Source organism: Pipistrellus kuhlii, unplaced genomic scaffold (genome assembly GCF_014108245.1).
Source record: "Pipistrellus kuhlii isolate mPipKuh1 unplaced genomic scaffold, mPipKuh1.p scaffold_m20_p_7, whole genome shotgun sequence".
Taxonomy (NCBI): Eukaryota; Metazoa; Chordata; class Mammalia; order Chiroptera; family Vespertilionidae; genus Pipistrellus; species Pipistrellus kuhlii.
The window spans coordinates 49048615-49069230 of record NW_023425573.1 but is presented as its reverse complement, the minus strand read 5'-3'; the positions used below and the strand labels follow the sequence as shown (position 1 = coordinate 49069230).

The window sequence follows — 20616 nt, the reverse complement described above, 5'->3', positions numbered from 1 at the left end:
AAGGGGAAAAGCCCGGGTGTTATGAATGGATGCTTGCCTCAAAGGCAATGTGAGGATGGGCAATTGGGGGATTCTGAATTGTGCAGCTTTCCACACGTTTTTAAATGAATGCGAATATTAAGTTAGAAGTTGTAAGGTGATTTGAAATGGGGGAAAAAAAAAATGTTCCAGACATAAAAAGTATTTTTACAGTTTTCACTACATTCTCATAATGGACTCTGTTTTTGGTACTTTGTTTCAGAATTTTTGTTGAAATACTTTGGAACTGTTAACACTTTATCATGTTACTAGTTTTACATAGTGTTCCAAAAATGTTAACTGTGTTGTGAAAAATAATTTTGTTTCTTGGGCTTAATTTTTCTTTTCAGCATTCCTCTAGTGGTTATAATCATTGGGGACCCAGTTTATTATTCTGATGTTGGCCACATAATCTTCTTTCTTCTAATATCTGGGGATCCTGCAGTGTTATACCATGGAGATAAGTTGGTAGGGCAGTCTTAGGCTGCTCTCAAACTTACTGTGCTCTGTTTTGCTCTTATACACACTTCTGCTCCTCTTGTTCAGATAGGGTTGTGAGTATTTTTCTCCAGAGGTGGAAGATTGGGGGATCCAGTTGCTCTTGACCAGACACCGTCTCTACAGCACAGCTGGAGATGCTAACATCACACAGCCTGTGGCCACTAAAGAGTGAGCCCCCCTTACTCAGGGATTATCCATTGGGAGAGTACACCATTCTGTGCTCCTGTATTCAAAATAAGTGTAGAAGTATATACAGTAAGAACAGTAAGGCAGGGGTGAATGGGAGGGGGGTATGGTAAGAGATCAACTAAAGGACTTGTATGCATGCATATAAGCATAACCATAACACTAACAGTAAGTAGGGGGTGGTGAGGACCTGTGCTTAGGAGGCAGGAGCGGGCAGGGCTGGGAGAGGTCAGCTGGGGGAAAGGAGACATATGGAATACTTTCAACAATAAATATTTTAAATTAAAAAAAAATAAAGAAAGAGGCTGTGTAAGGCCCCAAAATAGCAATTACTTTAGATTTTCCACATGCTTGAGAAATTTATTTAGTATGGTAGTTAATGGGGAAGCTGATGAAACTTGATTTTAGATACATAAGACTAAATGGGCTTGGGCTTATTTTTTAAATTAAAAAATGGACTGCCTTCCCTGAGCACTGTAGATGCATATATTGCCTGACGCTGTACAGCCACAGATCTAAGCGGGTGGTGTTCCGATGGGGCCTCCACGATATACCCTTCCTGGTGAGCAACCTGCCCTATCCCGCACCTCTGTCAGTGAGGCATGCGTTGACCCACCTTGCTCCATTTCCTAGCTTATTCTTAGGAGCACTTAGTTTCTTTGACCCAGTTGTGTCTCTAGCTCTAGAGAAATGGTAACACTACTGAGTTTTGGCCAGCTAACATTTAACACGTGTCTGCATTTAGGTTAGAAGATCAGAGGTCAGTGTTCTGATAATCCAGAAGGATAATTGGGCGTGTGTCCACTGGTCTGGAGGAAAATTTGTATTTGTGTTGGTGGCAGAGCAGAGCACCACTGACGTTACTGCAGTTTGAAAAGCTCAGTGGTCTGTCTTCCTGACACTGTGTTATAAATCATGCCATTGTCTTAGTGCTTATTCTTCATCCACTTGGTTAGAAAGGAGGTCAGTTATTTCTGGGGGGAAAATTGCTAATACTTAGACCTAATTAAAAGAATGCCCTTACCTATAGATTTTTCTCAGACTTCTTGAATAAAATGAAGGATGTTGGAGCACAAAGACAATCGAGATTGGGAGTTAGAAAGTAGGATGCATGAATTGAACAAAGTGTCACCTCTCCAGACTTGAATTTGCAATTTTTAATTATGTTATTATGCACAGTAATGCCAGTTGTTAGAAAGCGAGGAGGTAATCTCCCAGAAATGTAAGAAAATTCCAATTACTGTACTAATGCTATAGAAAGTAGTCATCCTCAGTAGTAAGTTGCTGGCATTTTTTATGGACAGTATGTACAGTAACAGTATATTTTACATTCATGAATAATCAGTGTACACTAATCTTACATGTTTGCTTCCTAATTACTCTATTTTTAGCACTCCATCATTTCTCTTGCTACTACAGGAAGAGAATGCCCTAACTGCAGTGCAGGGCCTGCATCCATAGCACAGTGGCCAGTGTGCCAGCCCCAGTCAGCTCAGTTGCTTCTGCAGAGAAAGCAATCATCTCTACTGCCAGTAATGACAACCTTGTTGATTATACCAGCCAAGGAATATTACTAATCATGCAAAATGCTCATTTTTGCCTTACAAATATGTTTTTATTCTTGGTAAACATGCATAATAGCAAGATAAATAAATAAATAAAATAAAGATAATGCATCCTCATTAAAGCCTGAATTCTATAGAGAAAAAGCACACAAAAAAACCCCCTCTATTTATAGATATTTTGTTTCCCTGAGCAACAGAAAATGCAGTTCTTATTCAACCAAACAGCAATGCCATGGAAAAACATAATCCTGCAGATGGTAATAGTCTCCATTTTTTTTCATGAAAGTACCTCCAAGTCCAAGTCCATGGCTCACTTGAATCATGGAGTTCTTGACAGCATGCATGAGATTACATAGCTTTTCCTATATTGTCCCAGGGCACCCTTGACTGTGAACTGCTCTTGCCCCTTTGGGACCAGAACCTTGGCCAAACAAAAGCAGCCTGTAGCAGTGAAGCTGATTCCAGATTAGGTTTTTTTCTGATGGCCTTCTCCATCCAAGTGAACTACCAGACCTGAAACCTGGTGTGTCCAAACAGCGCCTAGCATTGACCTTCCTCTTGGTCTTCCTAGTTTCATTCTGATATCAGACAAAACCTTAACCCACCTTTGATTTGTCTTCTTCCCCTGTCCCTGTGTCTAGTCCTTTATCAGGTCTTATTGACCTATTTGTTTGACTTATTTCTGAAAACTACAGTCTCAGTTCAATTCCCATTTCCATTTTTTCTGCTACTGAACTTTTGGGATAAGCTCCAAGAAAGGGCTCCGGACCCCTCTTTTCTCTAGTCAGCCTAACATGGTATAGCTAGCGAGGTCTTCCTGAAACAGAGGTGATGTTGTCATTCTCCCAGTCAGATATTTCCTTTGGAGCCTTGATGCCCGTCAGACATCATACAGGGTCAAACTTCTTGGTCTAACTTGAGAGTCCAGGCATCCTTGCATTTCTCAGGATTAACCATTATCCCCCTTCAGGTCTCTGCTATTCACCCAAACCAGAATGATAATCATCTCTATTCATTCTTGCTGATTGTGTTCTTCACTCTGCCTCGAATCTTCTTCCCACTTCTTTACTCTTGGACTAGGACTTTGTACTCTTCAGGGCCCTGCTCAGTTATTTCTTTCACCAAGGTGTTCGTGATCTCCAGCAGCCCCCTTCCTCCTGCACACATGTGCATGTACACACCATTTCCCACATTTATGCCACCTTTAATTACCTCAAGTGCTTTTTAACAGTGTGTTTATGGCCATATGTCATATTATTCTTTCTAATCAGCATTAGCTTCTGATTCATTGTTCTGTTCTACATGGTACTAGGCATGTTGCCCCACACATAAATCAATAAATGGATTCGGAGAACTTGATTTTTAATATTCCCACTTATCTTTGTTTTTTCCTCTGCAAAAGGCGTTTTATATTTTGTTAATATTTATAAAACTGTAGGAAGTAATGGTAATAAAAACTAATCTTTGACCAGTTATAATAAAAGTATTATTTTGTGGTTTAACCAATTTTATGAGGATTTTTTGGTAACAATTATGTTCTGTTTGTAAGCGGGGAAAGATATTCATTCTTCTTGTAATAGAGGTAGAATGTAGACATTCCTACCTTTTCATACTTTGTGATATCTATAAATCAATTTTGTGTGTTAAGTATATTTTTTTCTTTCTATTTTCAATAGGCTGTGGAAGTTTGTGTATTGATAAAGAAGTTGTAAGGGTTGACCACTGTAAGAAGTGATTTTCATTCTTCTGTTAATTAGAAAAGGTTTCTCTAGGACAATGGTCAGCAAACTCATTAGTCAACAGAGCCGAATTATCAACAGTACAACAATTGAAACTTTTTTTGAGAGCCAAATTTAAAAATGTAGTATATTTTATTGATTTTTTTACAGAGAGGAAGGGACAGGGATAGAGAACTAGAAACATCAATGAGAGAGAAACATCAACCAGCTGCCTCCTGTACACCCTCCACCAGGGATGTGCCTGCAACCAATGTACATGCCCTTGACCAGAATTGAACCTGGGACCCTTAAGTCCACAGACTGATGAGCCAAACCGGTTTCTGCGAGAGACAAAATTTAAAAAAAATATATATATATTTTATTGATTTTGTACAGAGAGGAAGGGAGAGAGATAGAGAGTTAGAAACATCGATAAGAGAGAGCTATCGATCAGCTGCCTCTTGCACACCCCCCACCGGGGATATGCCCGCAACCAAGGTACATGCCCTTGACCGGAATCGAACCCGGAACCCTTCAGTCCCCAAGCCGACGCTCTATCCATTGAGCCAAACCAGTTTCGGCATATTTTTTAAACTTAACTTCTTCTAACACCATTTCTTCAAAATAGACTCACCCAGGCCATGGTATTCTGTGGAAGAGCCATACTGAAGTGGCCAAAGAGCTGCATGTGGCTCGCGAGCTGCAGTTTGCTGACCACGGCTCTAGGAGAACATTTTAGACTCCAATATTAGAGCGAAAGAAATTCAGAGAGATGTAGGGACCTAGGAGAGGGCATGGACCAATGGGAAGGTATTTATTTGTATTTTGAGCAGCTATGACAATCACTCCTTAAGAGCTATCTCATCATTCTTGTCAGCAGCTCTGTTTTGGACAGATGGACACCAGAGGGTTATGACAGAGGCCAAATCTCAATGCCCACCCTCCTTGCTTTTCCTCTGCTGCTTGAGGCTACCTGTACGTTAAGAGCCATTTGGTAGAGTTGTTTTGTTAGAGACTGAGAAGCTAGGAATATTTATAATAGCTGCTAGACCTGGGCAGAGATGGGTTTTAGGTTGAACTTGGCAGGGACAGCAAGCATCCTCCAAACTCCCCAAGGGAGTCCTAGCTCATAGTCATCTGCCAGCACTATCCCCTGGGGCCGGTTCCCTGGCTGCTCTGCTAGTACCAGGGCCTCCTGAGCTCGGCCCTCAAGTGGGCTACTTCACTTCTGAGATGTGTAACCAAAAAAGGCTAACATCACCAATGAAAACTTTCACTTAAAACAATAAAACCCGTATGTTTATTGTTGCCACGCACCTCTTCCTATTTGGCCTTCCTGGGTATCCAGTGTATTACTTAAAATGGATTGCTTTATTTCTGATTGCTATATGCCAGGTTGGTTTATGTGCTTCTGTTTCTCAGCATTCCACAGAGGCCGCAGGATTCAGAGCTGTGCTTAGTGCATCTTCACAGATTCCTCCCTTGTGCCCCTACAGTGTCCCCGCTTGAGGTTCTCATGCAGCAGCTGCTTGCATATCCTGCTGACATCCTTCTGCAGCACGTGTCCAGCCAACTCAGCTAATGCAGTGAATGTGCCTCCATCGGTGAACTAGCTGTGCTCCAGGACTTGCCATTCCTGTCTTGCCCTCTGATGTTAGATGTTCTGTCAAAGAGGCAGATTTAAGTCAGTGAAGGCAGAACCGAGTTTCATTAGCTTTATTAAAAGGTGCCTGATTATTATTTCAATCTCCAAATTGTGTTGGCTTTGATTCATTTTCATGCTATCTTCTCACACAAGGACAGCATCTGCTAGGTAAGGTTTTCTTGACTAATGCGGATTATGACCTTGATCTTTCCGCTTTTCAATCTTTAGTATCTTTAAGGCTACAAGATCACTTATAGAATCACTTGGGCTTTCCAAAATATGCATTTCAGGAGCATATTGTTGGCATTAGTCAGGTTCTAGAAAATATTTGTAAAGCTATAGTCCTGTAAAATATACATTTAATCCTGCTTACAGTCTCACTGAGGTTTTTCTGAAAGCTGAAAGCAATTAGTGAAATAAAATAGCATAAAATAGGAGCCATTTATATTTCACTTTATTTAACTATTAATACATTCACGATGAAGAATTGACCATCCATTTAAAAGATTACACAAGCTTCAAGGTCTTAGGGAGTACATAAGAGCAATCATATTTTAGGACCCTTGATAATCCATGTTGACTGATGATGGAAACTTTACCAGGTATCTTGGTGGTTTCTGGAGAGAAGGTACTGGACCACTCATTTGTGATCTCCAGGTCATTAAAACCCAGCTTGCTGCCTTTATAGCTTAGAGTTCATAAGAACTCTGGTTCTAGTCTCTTCTGAGATTGATGTATCTTCCTAATCCTTGTGTGGGGATTCCCCCAAAGAGCTTTCAGAGATGCTAGCTGTCATCCTCAACCTACTGCTCTATGCTGAAAGCCATAGTTTAATTTGTCGCTCAAATCCCTTTGAGCTTTAAAATTCTGTGACAGAATGCCTCGCCTTCAATTCCTGCCTCTGTTCTTTCCTTGACATCTTACCTGTCTCCAGGTTCCATCTGGTCTGCAGTTGAAGTGTCTTCTCATCACCTCTCAACATCAGCACTCTTCATTCTTCCTACTCACCTCACCTTCCAGGTGAGTCACTGCCATTGCTTTTGGCTGGACTTCTACCTCCACCAGACTTCTCTCCAGTCCCTTAGCCTAGCTACTCTTTCAAACATAACCCTGGCACCCTTTAGAGAAATACCAAAACGCACTTGGTGCAGTGGGAGGCAATAGGTGGTCCACAGAGTTGTGTTAATCTCACATGCTAATAGGTGCTGACGGTGATACAGAAAGTTTGTTTACCTGTGGTACAGCCTCCACAGTGTGTTAGAGGAGGTTTGGGGAACAATAAAAGTAGACATTCATAAAAGCAAAGAATAGTAAGCGCTCTCTGTTTTAAAATAAACTTTTGGCACAAATCCTTGAGACTTTCTGCTCAGTGGTCTTCTATTTATATATTTTGAGAATGCCATGGTAATTCTTGGTAAAAAGTGTTAAAGACTTGAGGCCTATTTTATATTTCTCTTAGTTTTGCTATTCACATCTGTTTTACCTAAATCCAGTTTGACCTCTGCTTGCTCATAGGAATTTTTCGATCTAATTAAAACTTTGAGCCAATACATGTGAAGGAATTAGAAAAGCAACATTTGTCATATGATATAATCAGTATGCAAGTTGTGAACTATACTTGCTATGCTTCTGATATTTCATAGATGCATGTCAACTCATATAGAATATATGGTGAAAGGAATTTCAGTGCTTTAATTTTTGTTTCATGTTTAATTTGTAGCTGACTGTTACACTTTAGCTCCTTTTACCTCTAATTTCATCCTCCTAGGATTCAAAAATATTGGGATAGGTTATAAATAAACATTTTAATGGCCAGTGAAAAGAACTTGGAACTAAAAGCGGGCCCTTCAGGGGTCCTGGTTGGTGTGGCTCACTCACTTGGTTAGGCATCATTCCATACACCAAAAGGTCGCTGGCTCAATTCTCAGTCAGGGCTCATGCCCAGGTTGCAGGCCGATCCTCAGTAGGGGTTTGCAAGAGGTAGTTGATCAATATTTCTCTGTCTCCCTCGCCCTTCCTCTCTAAAAATCAATTTAAAAAACATTAAAAAAAAAAAAAAAAGTAAGCCCTGCAAGTAGTTTTATAAATTTCTGTAAAGTGACATTATATTCTCATATGTAAAGTAATCTTTTATCAAATCATATTTACTTCATGAAGATGCACTTATAATTTTTTAATATGTGCTTTTGAAACTTAAGATTTTTATGTTTCTCACTGAAATGTTCTGTTAAAATTTGGACAGTCCAAAGTATTTTAATGCCTCCTATTTTTTAAATGGAAATTTTAGCAGCTGTTCAAAGCTTATAACTGTTTTTAATCACAAGCCAAAAAATGACATTTTAAAATTAATTACTGACAGTCTTAAAGCATTATTCCTATAGTTAAGAAGAAATTATGATCTTTAACAAATTTATTACAAAATTTTCTATAAATATAAGGCAATCTTTGTGAATGTAGTTAGGAAGCACTTTGTTTTATTATATTACTTCTGATATGTTATTTTGGGAGAATGATTCTCAACCTTTAGTGTGTCTGGGAATCACCTGGAGGGGGGTTGTATAGTGTGGAAAGCAGATCACTGTGCCCGCCCCCAGCATCTCTGGCTCAGTAGGTCTGTGGTGTTGCTGATTCTACTGTATCGTACTCTTAGGACCACTGGTTAGGATTCTAGTAAATAGTGTTTTGTTTTTATGATTTTCAAATATAATGAGTTCAAGATACAATAGAACATAGAAAAGATAAGAAAGGTTTGTCATAGCTCTTTTATGATCACAGTTATATTCAAGCTGCCTTTTAGCCATATTCCCTTTCTTGCTGTTCTCAGGATGTTGCATTTTACTTATTTTGATTTAAATGTACCATATATAGTTTTGACAGTATGATGGTATTACTTGGTAAATGACCAAATGTACATTTACTAATTAAAAAAAAATAATTCGCCCTAACTTAGGGGTGTCGAACTCAATCAGAGAAGGGGCCAAAATCTAAAATCCAGCCTAAATCGCGGGCCGAATGGTTTACTGAACAGTCATAAACTGTCATTGTGATGGAAACGCAGCGGAGTGCAGTGATGACAGCGCGGTGTGAGCCACATTGCAAGGCCTGGCGGGACGGATTTGGCCCGCGGGCCTTGTGTTTGACACATGTGCTGACTGATTTGGCTCAGTGGATAGAATGTTGGCCTGCGGACTGAAGGGTCCCAGGTTCGATTCCGGTCAAGGCATGTACCTTGGTTGTGGGCACATCTCCAGTAGGAGGTGTGCAGTAGGCAGCTGATCAGTGTTTCTGACTCTATCCCTCTCCCTTCCTCTCTGTAAAAAAAAAAAAAAATCAACAAAATATATTTTAACAAATAATTCAAGAGGTGGTAAATGGAGCATTGCAATGACTATTATACTATTAACTTTGCATCTGTGTTAGAAACAAAATACAAATAGGTTTCTACAATATAAGTCCCTGATACATAGTGGGCACTCAGTACATGTTGGGTTGAGCAAATGAATGTACTAGTTGCCCATTTTCCCCCCAGGCTAATAATGGAGCTACTCCTTAAAAATTTAACTGATCTGACTTTGAATATCTGTGTTATCTAGTTAAACAACTTTTTTTTCTTTGCTTCTTGTGCTTCTCTTCCAGACATACGGTTATCTCACTGATAATTTATTTTAATACCTCACTGATAATTTAGCCTTTCTACTAGAAAGAGTGGGAGACAAGTTAAACATAAAATTAAGCCTTCACTTTTCTCTTACTTTTTATTAATACTTAATTATTTACTGGAACAGTTAGTATTAACTTTAAAAACTTCATATTAGCACTTTGGGGATGATTTGGGTTCATAATTTAAACTGATTTTATGATCTTCTAAATATACATTTTTTAAAACTTAGCTAATCTGGAATATAAGTGTATGGCAAGTTAGATATTACTCTTACAAATCCACAGAAATTTCCAGTTCTTTATTATTGAATTCTAACCAAATTTGTTTTAGGATTCTGTTGCTTTGGTTGTGTGCTGCAATAGAAAGAACCCAGCTTTGGTAGTTCAGTTTGTTCACTAAATTCCACATATGAGTGAAATCACCAAGTAAAATAGAGACAGATACATAGATAGAGAGCAGGCAAACAGCTCTGGTGGTAGGAGGTGTATGAAGGTATTGAGAAAAAAAGAGAACTCATGGACATGACAAAAGTGTGGTGATTGTGTTGGGTGTGGGGAGTGGAAGAGAGCATAAAGGGGACAAATGGTGATTGGGGGGTAGGGGGGAGAAAGAAGCCTACTTTGAAAACCAGCAGACCCATTAGCAAGATTGGGCAAGTTGTGTCCTGGCTCAGAGCCTCCAGACCTCTATTGTGTGATGCTTGATGTTAAATAATCTTCCTCAGGGAGCTTCCAGGCTGCTGTGGCTGAGGAGATTGAACAAAGTCCAGGAGCAATAGCTCCTGCTTTTATTTTTTTATGGATTGGTGTTACTCTCTATTTATTTAGAAAAAGAGGGTTAAGAAAATAATTGTAATGGATTTGGAAAAGCGCTTTAGATGAGCTTCAAGGTCCTTCAATTTCTAGAGTTCTGTGACAGTATTGTTTTTATTAGTCCTCAAGTATATGTTGTTACCACATAATCTAGCCACAAAAATGTTTAGCATGTGTTGGTGACCTCAGGCGTTTCTGACACAAGTGCTTCTTGACTAATCTTGTATTTGGTATGAGGGCTTCCTTAGCTTCTATATTTAATGCTATTTGTTTTATTATTTTTGAAATCTCAAGAATCTACATCATTATTTCTTCACAATTTTTACTTGACTATTTTTAAAATTTTAGTAAAACTTTATGAATTGCAACATTCTAAATCTCTGAAGAGAATAGAAAAGGAACACTAAAGTAGACCTTTTCCTGATTTCCTCTGACCGAAGTGCTGATATGAAATGTTGCCAAGAAGTTTCTATAGATGTAATTTGTATACTTTTAGGATGGGTGGGCCAGCCAACGCTGGTTAAAATATTTTATTTTTGACTAGGGAAGAAAAATCAAAGATGTTTAATAAAATAATGACTAAGTTTGCTACCAGTACCATATTTAGTTTCTGATCATTCTTCAAGGTTATATTATCTTTAGAGGATATATTCTTTTTTTTATATATAATATATTTTATTGATTTTTTTTTTTTTTTTTTTTTTTTTTACAGAAAGGAAGAGAGAAAGAGAGAGTTAGAAACATCAATGAGAGAATCATTGATCAGCTGCCTCTTGCACACCCCCTACTGGGGATGTGTCTGCAACCAAGGTGCATGCCCTTGACCGGAATCGAATCCGGGACCCTTCAGTCCGCAGACGGACGCTCTATCCACTGAGCCAAACCGGTTTTGGCAAGAGGACATATTCTTGTGAGGTGTTGTCACATACTGTCTCATTAATAGCAGTATGGAATTGAGTGGCTTCCCTGGGCAACATAAAGCCTGTTCCATCCAGCCATAGACAGTTTTATTCTTTTTTCTTTTTTGCTTTGAAGGCCGTGGTAACATGTCCAGCACTCGAATGTTTTCATATCCTACACATCATTCATTTATCACAATCCACATATTTTATTTTGCAGTGCTGCATATAGATCCTTTTGTATCATAAATACCAATACATACTATAAATGATTGATGCTATATTCCTTACTGAATCAGAATCCACGAGTTCAAGTCTGAGAGAGATCTGTGTGTTTCTCAGTATTTTATCTGTGACTGGCTACTGTGAAGGCATGAAGATGAGTTTAGGCTGTTAATAGGAGGGGCTTTGTTGTGATGTAATTTCAGTAGCTGCTCATGGCAGCTGTTAGTTGAAAGTAAATTGAAAACCAGCTGGTTTAAATATCACAGTGGTGAAGATCAGACTGTGAAACTGGGACTCAGCTATGGCAACATGAGACTATCCCAGCTAACTCAGATGTGTTTCATCTGACACTCTCTCAGCTTGGTCCCTTGCTTAAATCGTGTCATTTGAAAAAAACTCCCCTTTTGGGGTGAATGAATTGCAGGTCTTGACAGAGGACCAGGCTTTTGGCTTCTTGGTTTGTTCAGTATTTTTCAGTTCTTTTGTGACTGTCAGGTTATTGAAGTTAACATTGATGTTCTTCCTCAAACTTATTTGGTTTCTCTCACAGAAATCAAAAGAGCAGAGGAAATATATTGTCAAGAAATTGGTAAGAAAGTGATGCTTGGGGCTCGGGGTCCAGAGACTGGCCGTCTTGAATGTGGATTACTAGGACAAACTCTCTAAATCTCTGTTGCCAGTTGAATGCTGCAGTGTAATGTGAGCCCAGAACTCTCTCCATGGTGAGCTCTGTCCTCTATTGAAAACTTCCTGGAGCCATCCCCAATAATAGACTTCTTCCACTTTGCTTATTATACTGGAGCACAGGGTGGGTGCTGCCTTTCTCCGTTAATAGGTACACCCAATTTTCTGCAAAAAGAACATTTTATTCTTTAGACATTCCACATGAGAATGTAAATATGTAAAAATAGAAATAAAGATGCCAGTGAAGGAAAGTTAGAATCTACTGAACCTCCGAGACCAGTGGTCAGCAAACCGTGGCTCTTTGGCCCCTAGAGTGTGGCTCTTCCACAAAATACCATATGCGGGTGTGCATGTACAATGCAATTGAAACTTCGTGGCCCATGCACAAATGTTGGTTTTCGGCCTGGGCTAGTCTATTTTGAAGAAATGGCGTTGGGACACTCAAGGGGTCAAAGAGCCGCACAAACGATGGTTGGCTGACCACTGTCCTAGGCCTGTCGTCACCAAACTGTGGCTCATGAGCCACATGTGGCTCTTTAGCCCCTTAAGTGTGGCTCTTCCACAAAATACCACAGCCTGAGCAAGTCTATTTTGAAGAAGTGGCGTTAGAAGAAGTTGTAAGTTTAAAAAGTTTGGCTCTCAAAAGAAATTTCAATTGTACTGTTGATATTTGGCTCTGTTGACTAATGAGTTTGCTGACTACTGTCCCAGGCAATTGCTAACTCCCACTGACAGTTCTTGCATGAGTTTTGTGAAAGCTTATCATTGATGTATAGGTAGGTACTATAGAACCAGATGCTCTCACAGTAGTAGTCTCTTAGAAAGAGCAGAAAATTGTTGAGCTTTAAAATGGGCAAATTAACTTTAAAAGTGTTTTTTTTCTATTATCTTCACCAAACATTAAATTAAATATCTTATTTATTATGGTGCCTCTGATGTTAAAAATGATATATAACACTGTTATTATTTGTGAGGGTACACGCTTCCATGTGGACAGATGGTACTTTTGACAAAGCCTTTATAATTCTAGTAGGCTGCTTGGGCATCAAAATTTTATATTCACACTATTACCTTAATTGCAGAGAGATTCCGCGTGGCTGTGGAAAGTCATCCAACATGTGTTCTCTTTCTTTGCATTGCCAGAGCTCTAAATATTTATCAGCCATTACTTATTTATGCTCCGTAACACCATACTTTATTGCTGAGTGTTCTACCTTTCAGAGGGCATTAGGTAGTTCTCTGAGGTATCTAAGAGAAATATGAACATATCCTTATTAGTGAACTTTAAATCATAGTTTATGATAGTCCAGATTAATAAAGGCAGGTCCTTCTTTATACCCCATACACCCCCTCCTTCCCAGTTAAAATGACACAAAAATGCATATAGGGCACAATGTTTTAAACTCAAAGTACTTATTTTTGAGATTCAGTTATGTCACATCAATTTAGATTCTGATAGCTTATGAATTTGTAACCAATTCTGTTTGATAGAATGAAGTTATCTTGAAACTATGAGTAAATGAAGCATTAAGAAAAAATAAAAGTAAAACAAAATTTTAAGAGATGTAAACATAGTTAATCTTTGAGATATTTTACCACACTATTTTAGAAACATAGGATGCTGCTTTTGATCTATTCATTAAATAAGGGCACAAATATATACTTTTTATTAGCAATAATAAAAATATATTTTTAAAACAGTGGAATAACCCAGCGTTTTTCAACCGCTGTTCCGCGGCACACTAGTGTGCCGCGAGATGTTGCCTGGTGTGCCGTAGGTGCAGACAAGACAAGAATTTTATAATTTTTCACTATTTTGTTTACTTAATATTTCATAATAAAGTAATTATAAAATACTTTCTTTGTGTTTATTTGATTCCTATTCAAGAGAATTACTTTATATATAGTCAATATAGGCACAGAGTTAAATTTTTTAACATTTTCTAATGGTGGTGTGCCTCGTGATTTTTTTCATGAAACAAGTGTGCCTTTGCCCAAAAAAGGTTGAAAAACACTGGAATAACCCATTCCTTTCATTTTCCTGCCCACTTAATCTGATCAGGCGATGTTTCAATATATTTTGATGCTATCAAAATCAAGACTAATAACAGTTTTCTAATCATAATTCTGATTCATTGGGTTTGATTAAAAGCAACAACATTTTAGTTATACACTAGATCTGCAGCTGATAATTTAGAAATACCATTGTGACCACATGGTAACACAGATGTGTTACCTTCTGCTAATGGAATGTAACTTCCTTGACTTGGGGTTATTTTCCTAAGATTTTCATTTTAAGAAAGTCAAAACTCTCACCTGAAAAACAAGTTACCCAACTAGGAAGCTTGAGAATGAAATCTGGTCCTTTCTGACAGTTTTAGTGCCAGTGACTGAACAAAAGACTTCTGTAGGGAAGCAGTTTGCTCAGTGGTTCTTTGACTATGAGCCATCTAATATATTAAACATTTTTTAGTCAGTGCAGCAGTAGAGTGCCAGTCTCTGTTTTCAGCTGCTCGCATAGCAGAACCAGTTCTGTCAGCAGGCATTGTGTGAAATGCCCCAGCACATGTGTTACATGCCAAAGGAAATACAGACGTAGACAGGAGTTCTGGTTTCAAGTAACTTCAGTCTAAATAGATGAGAGAATATTTTAAGGAGCCGATAAAAGTGGGTGAAAATGAACATTGTGTATTGTTAGGACTTTACCTAGATTAGTTGGGACTGGAGGAGTGAGTCATCCCCCCAAAAAGGGCAATTTCAGAACACACTGAGGAGTGCCTTCTTAAGGGTGAGACACAGCATGTGTGTGTGGAAGGAGGTGAAGCAGGAGGCAAAGAGCCTGTTGAAAGACAGGAGGTCGAGTGGCTGTGCTCAGGAAGTGGCAAGACTGGGGCTGAGCTCTGGCAGGAGTGGCAGAGGGGCCCATTCCACTTCCCCAGCCTCAAACAGCTGATCGAAGATATGAAAATGGCACCACCATACGGAGGCTATGCTGAGAGGGAACTACTGTTGGCCACAGTTTAGAGACTAGCACATTACACTATTAATCTACCTTCATGGTCTCTCTACCATTCTTCTCAATTCTGTTTTTCCAAAAGACCACAAAGTATTCAGGGAAGACCTCTGTGAGCAAGTGAGTTGAGGGAGGTGCCCTGAAAGGAATGTGGGGAAGAGGGATTATTCCCGTCTATAAAACCCATGTTAGAGTTTCTAATACCTAACCAGTCATCACAGACTTTAGTGTTGATGGTTTTTATTTTCTCTACATATTGTATTATGTCAATCAAAAGTCTACTTTTTGGTTAATTTGAGATACACAATTTTATTTGAATGCTACAACTTAACAAAATTGCCAGTGTTCCAAACAAATGTTTTGCTCTTTGGAAAAAATGAGTAAATTTGCTGTAACTGAAAAATAAGATGTACTGTTTATCTGATGAATAACATTTGTTCAGTTACACAATGACTGTTTATATTAGAGGCCCAATACACAGAATCATGTTCGGGTAGGGTCTCTAGGCCTAGCCTATGATCAGGGTCATCTTCCACTCACTTGCTAGTCCCCAGTCCCTCCCCACCACCACCCACCCAGGTTCCCTGTGCTTCCCCATTCACCATCTGGCAAAAGGAGCCTGCGGGCTGGGGGGAGGGACCGAGAGGTGGTCAATGCACCTCATAGCAACTGGTCAATCAGTCATTCTGGTCATTACACTGTTATGGTAGTTGGCCTTTTATTATATAGGATGAGAGAGAGGGGCGGGGGAGAGAGAGAGAGAGAGAGAGAGAGAGAGAGAGAGAGAGAGAGAGAGAGAGAGAGATACACACACAGATATAGACAGCCTGAGACCAGTTAGGAAGACATTTTCAAAGTGAAGCATTTCTGTCTTGCCACTTTATTTTTGTTCAGACTTTTATACAGAAAACAATGTATTTACCTTTCATCTGGTTATGACATGTCACTTCAATTTTACAAGTGAAATAGGAGCATATGTAAATGTAAGCTAGTCAAAATAGATTCCCACTCTGAATCAGACCCATTAAGTGTTTTAAAGAATCCTGAATAGAGCATATTTAATCATAAAAATGAGTAGTACTAAAGTCAATAGTAATGAATTATGTCTTAATTTTTAAAAATGTTATGATGCATCTATTTGGAGAGGTTTTTCTATTTGCTTATTCAAATTTGAAGACAATTCTATGTTGTTATACTATATGGATCTGTATGCACTTGCACCTTGGGGTGACCCAAGTAGAAACATGGAACATTGTGAATTTTAATGAGGACAGCCTTTATTAAAAGATATGCAAAATAGAGGTAATTGTGTAGGTGCTTTCCAGATTCATGTGTGGAATACTGAACCATATTATTCTGAAGAAGTTTTGGAATTGTTTGCATTTTAGATAATTAAATGCACTGTTATTTTAAAGCAAAAAACTTAAACAGATTATTAGCCATAAATGATAACCCCAGAATTAAGGCATGGTTCTGCAAAAGTTGATATAAACTAGTGAATTTTGGAGGAATTAAATCTGATTAGCACTCATGTGGTGTCATCACAGTGCATGAGCTCAGCAGTGGTTGAGAATCCTGGCATGTTGGCTTGTAAAACCTTCCTAGCAGCCAGCCCTCTAAGCACGGAGTTGTTTCATCCTGTTCTAGAGTGACTCATACACTGTGTTACTCATGGTGACTAACCTTTTCATCTTAGTTTTGTGTTAACTATTTCTTAAGATTCTGCATTGGAATGGGTGGCCATTCAGCAAGGTTGTTGTCTGGAGAGAACAAGTACTGATGGAGACAAGGCCTCCCCAAAATCACATCACAGAGCATTGAAGTCACTGCAGCCCTGGCTTTGTCCTCATCTTTGCAGTTGGAAGAAGTAGGACTGATACAAAAACCAGACTGCTAATTAATTATTAGCTCAGTAGAGGCACAGTGCATGAAAATTTATGCACTGGAAGGGAGGGTTCCTCAGCCCAGCCTGCCCTCATCTCACAGTCTAAGACTTGTCTGCACCTTGTGCCAGCCCTGAGCAGCATGGCAGCCATGATCTGTGGCTTGCCTGTGCCTTGGGCTGGCCTTGGGCGGCTGGGCAGCCACCATTCGAGGCTTGCCTGTGCCTTAGGCGTCACTGGGCAGCTGCCATCCTAGGCTTGCCTGCGCCTCTGGCTGGCCCTGTGTGGCTGGGGAACTGAGGGGACTGGGGGACTCCGGAGGTACGCATGCGAAGCAGCCAGTTAGTTCCTCCTGGTGCCGGGCCTGGCCATGATCCATACCTGCCACCCCGATGGGCTAAGGGGACTAGGTGCTGCCATCTTGTGACCGTGGGTGCTGTCATCTTTGAGGGCATGGCAGTCAATTAGCATATTCCCTCCTTATTGGCTGTGGGCACCATCTTTGTGAGGGTGTAATGGTCAATCAACATATTCCTTCTTTATTAGGATAATTACCAAATGTTTGCCAATCAGGCTTTTCCCTTCTGTTATCAAGGTCACTGTTGAACCTAGAATCCTATCAAGGATAGAGAGTTTCACAAGAGATTTCATTTCAAGATTGTCTCTGTCCCTTACAGCAGAAGATCTTACAGAGACAGTTTTTCCACTTCTTCAGACAGGGCTGGAATCTAGGTTTTCTTTTTCTATGCTTCATGCTGACCGTTCCTTCTCTAGTTCTGATGTGAATTGTGATGGTTTACAATCAAATTCTGATTCTGCTCTGGGTGTTATAACAACTTTTTAGACTAATACATTTACTGACTCTTAGTTTATTTCCACACATATTCAATATTCTCCTTATTTTATTTTCTAAATTTCTTCTGGGAGTCGCCCAGTTTCCTGTCTCTGTGGGTTTTGAGAACAGCTCCCATCTGCATCTGGATGTACCTGGTGAGGATATCTAAGCAAGGAGAGTCATGCTACTAAGTATATCATCATAGTCTCCTGTAACAGACCACCTGGACATGATGGATGGATTTCCTAGGATTGCAGTCATTGTGGTGTCCCCGGGGGCTTGGCGTGTGAAGGATAGCCTAGCTGTTTTCTCCTACGGGTTTTGCATGATGGGTTCTTTCTGAAGTCTTCTTAAATGAATTTGCCCTTTTCCCCATAGAGGCTTTCTAGGCCTTTCATATTTACTAGACTCTAAGTTGACACCATTTAGCTTTTACTCTTTTCCTCTCATTATCAATTCTATCTCCAGGCCATATTACCACCTTCGCAGAGGAAGTGGTACCTGACTCACTGAATTTTTTGCCTCAACTTTCACCATCATATTAGGCAGCCTTTCATCTCCTCATCTCCAAAGTTCTCTCCCTCCTTTACCTCTCACCCTCCCCACCCCAAATTTTATATATGGGATGCTTTCTTTGAATGCAACATATTAAGATGTTCTCTACCTCTCTGTCTTTATAGTAACTCTCATCTTTGACCACTTTCCAACTGCGATATGTTTTATGCCTCTTTACTGGTGCAATTTTTACACTATTTTTATTCCTTTCTTGCTAGACGATGAGCTCCTTCAGCATCTCCGAAACTTCACACTACCTGGCATATAACTGTTATTTCAAAGGCAGCACAGATTTGTTGTCATTTCCCCTCAGTTTGTTTCTTTTTTTCATTGAACAAACTCTAATGAACATCTATTATGTTTTAGGCACTTTTATTGGAACTGTGAATACAGTGGCGATCCAGATAAAAATCGTCCCTGTTCCTACTGAACCTAGAGCTGGGGTTTACAGAACAGAAAATATTCAGTGTATACAGAAAAGGAAAGTACAATGTAGTCCATCCATTGCATGCTCCATCTGTCATCAACACAATTCTAGAGGCTTTATAAGGCTGATATTTTTTCTTGTGCTTTCTTCAAAAAGCTGTTTGGAGATGTTAAGTGTGAAAATGTGTTTCTTTTTGAAAACAAAATGGTTTAAGCATACAGAATCTAAACTGAATAAAGGAGATGGAAAGATAAGCATCATTTCTCTAATTTTAGCTTGCTGAAGACATGGACAGAAAGAAAAGATTGTTTTACATTATTAATCTACCTACTTTATTTTTTTAAATCTAGAATTTTCCCTTTTACTCTAAAAAGCTACATAAGAAATTGTAAGTCATTAGATGCATCATTTATTAAATCAGTATTGTTAAAAGTGACTTTAATAGGACTAGCATCAATGGTTTTGATGATACGCCAATTCAAAACTGTTAACTTTCCTCCTTTATTTTGCTTTCCATAAGCACCACTTAAGAGATTAACATCTGTCCTAAACTGGACATGTTTTAAACAAATTTCTTACATGAGCCCCAGATGGGGAGTTTATCTCAACACCCAAAGCATCAGTACATAATATGCACCTAGGATATTTTCAATGAATGTTCATGAGATGAACATGGAAAAAAATATAATTACAGCCGAAACCAGTTTGGCTCAGTGGATAGAGCGTTGGCCTGCAGACTGAAAGGTCCCAGGTTTGATTACGGTCAAGAGCATGTACAGTACCTTGGTTGCGGGTACATCTCTGGTAGGGGTTGTGCAGGAGGCAGCTGGTCGATGTCTCTCATCAATGTTTCTAGCTTTCTATTTCTCTCCCTCTCTGTAAAAATTCAATTTTATTTATATACACACACACACACACATATACATATACTGTATTTTTCGGACCATAAGACGCACTTTTTTTCCCCCAGAAGTGGGGGGAAAAAGTCCCTGCGTCTTATGGTCCAAATATAGCCTACACATATACTTTAAAAAAAAAGTTTTTTTACTTGCCCGGCTCTGTGTGGTCTCTGTGTGCTTGCCCGGCTCTAAAATGGTTCTAAATGCTGCTGTTTACTTTACAGGGTTGATTACATGTGTTTATGACTGTGATGTTGGGTTTTAATGCACATAAAATATTTTAGGACACTATTTGTTTCAGAATCTTTTTTTCTTCATTTCCCTTCTCAAAAACTGGTGCGTCTTATGGTCCGGAGTGTCTTATGGTCCGAAAAATACGGTACATATATACATATATATGTGTGTATATATATATATATATATATTCTGGAAAATCACTTATTCCTTCATTCAGAAACTAAGTTTTCCACGAAATTGGTACCCAACTTATAGTCAAAGCATAATTTTGAATTTAATTTTGTTGGCAGGAATCTTTATTCAAAAACCTTAATTTTTTTGTATCATTTTCTTTAAAGTACTTTCATTTTAAAAATAGGCTGACATTGGTAAAGCCAGGGAGAGCCAAATTTTAATGGTGGATAGAACAATACCTCTCTTTAGCTACTTTTGCTTATTAATAATAATGATTATTGCTGGCATGACTCAGTGGTTGAGTGTTGACGTATGAATTAGGGGTTCATGGTTCCATTCCTGGTTAGGGTTCATGCCTGGGTTGTGGACTCTGCAGGAGACAGCTGACCAATGATTCTCTCACATCATTGATGTTTCTATTTCTCTCTCCCTCTCCCTTCCTCTCTGAAATCAATAAAAAGTTTTAAAATGATTGTGAGATTTTTCTAAAAGTATGTTCCTCAGATTGTTAATAGTTAGCCCTCCAAAAGAGGGGAGGTCAAGTAAGTAAGATACTGAGTTAGATGAGATTAAACAAGTTCACAATTTCTTAAATTTGAAGGTAGGTACAATATACTGGGGATATTATTCACATGAAGATTCATGTGTCAGTAGATTGGGTGGGGCCTGAATTTCTGAG

General features: G+C 39.1%; 1 protein-coding gene across 13 annotated transcripts in view; it reads left to right on the top strand.

Moving 5' to 3' along the window:
* PKP4 (plakophilin 4) overlaps nt 1–20616 on the top strand; it is a 226363-nt gene that overhangs the window by 49297 nt on the left and 156450 nt on the right. Inside the window, exon 2 of one of the 13 annotated variants that reach the window (XM_045575440.1) lies at nt 6568–6653. The exons of the other annotated variants lie outside the window; for them this stretch is intronic. The gene's annotated coding sequence lies outside the window, so the exon portion shown is untranslated. The remainder of the gene's footprint in view (nt 1–6567; nt 6654–20616) is intronic. 13 annotated transcript variants of the gene reach the window in all.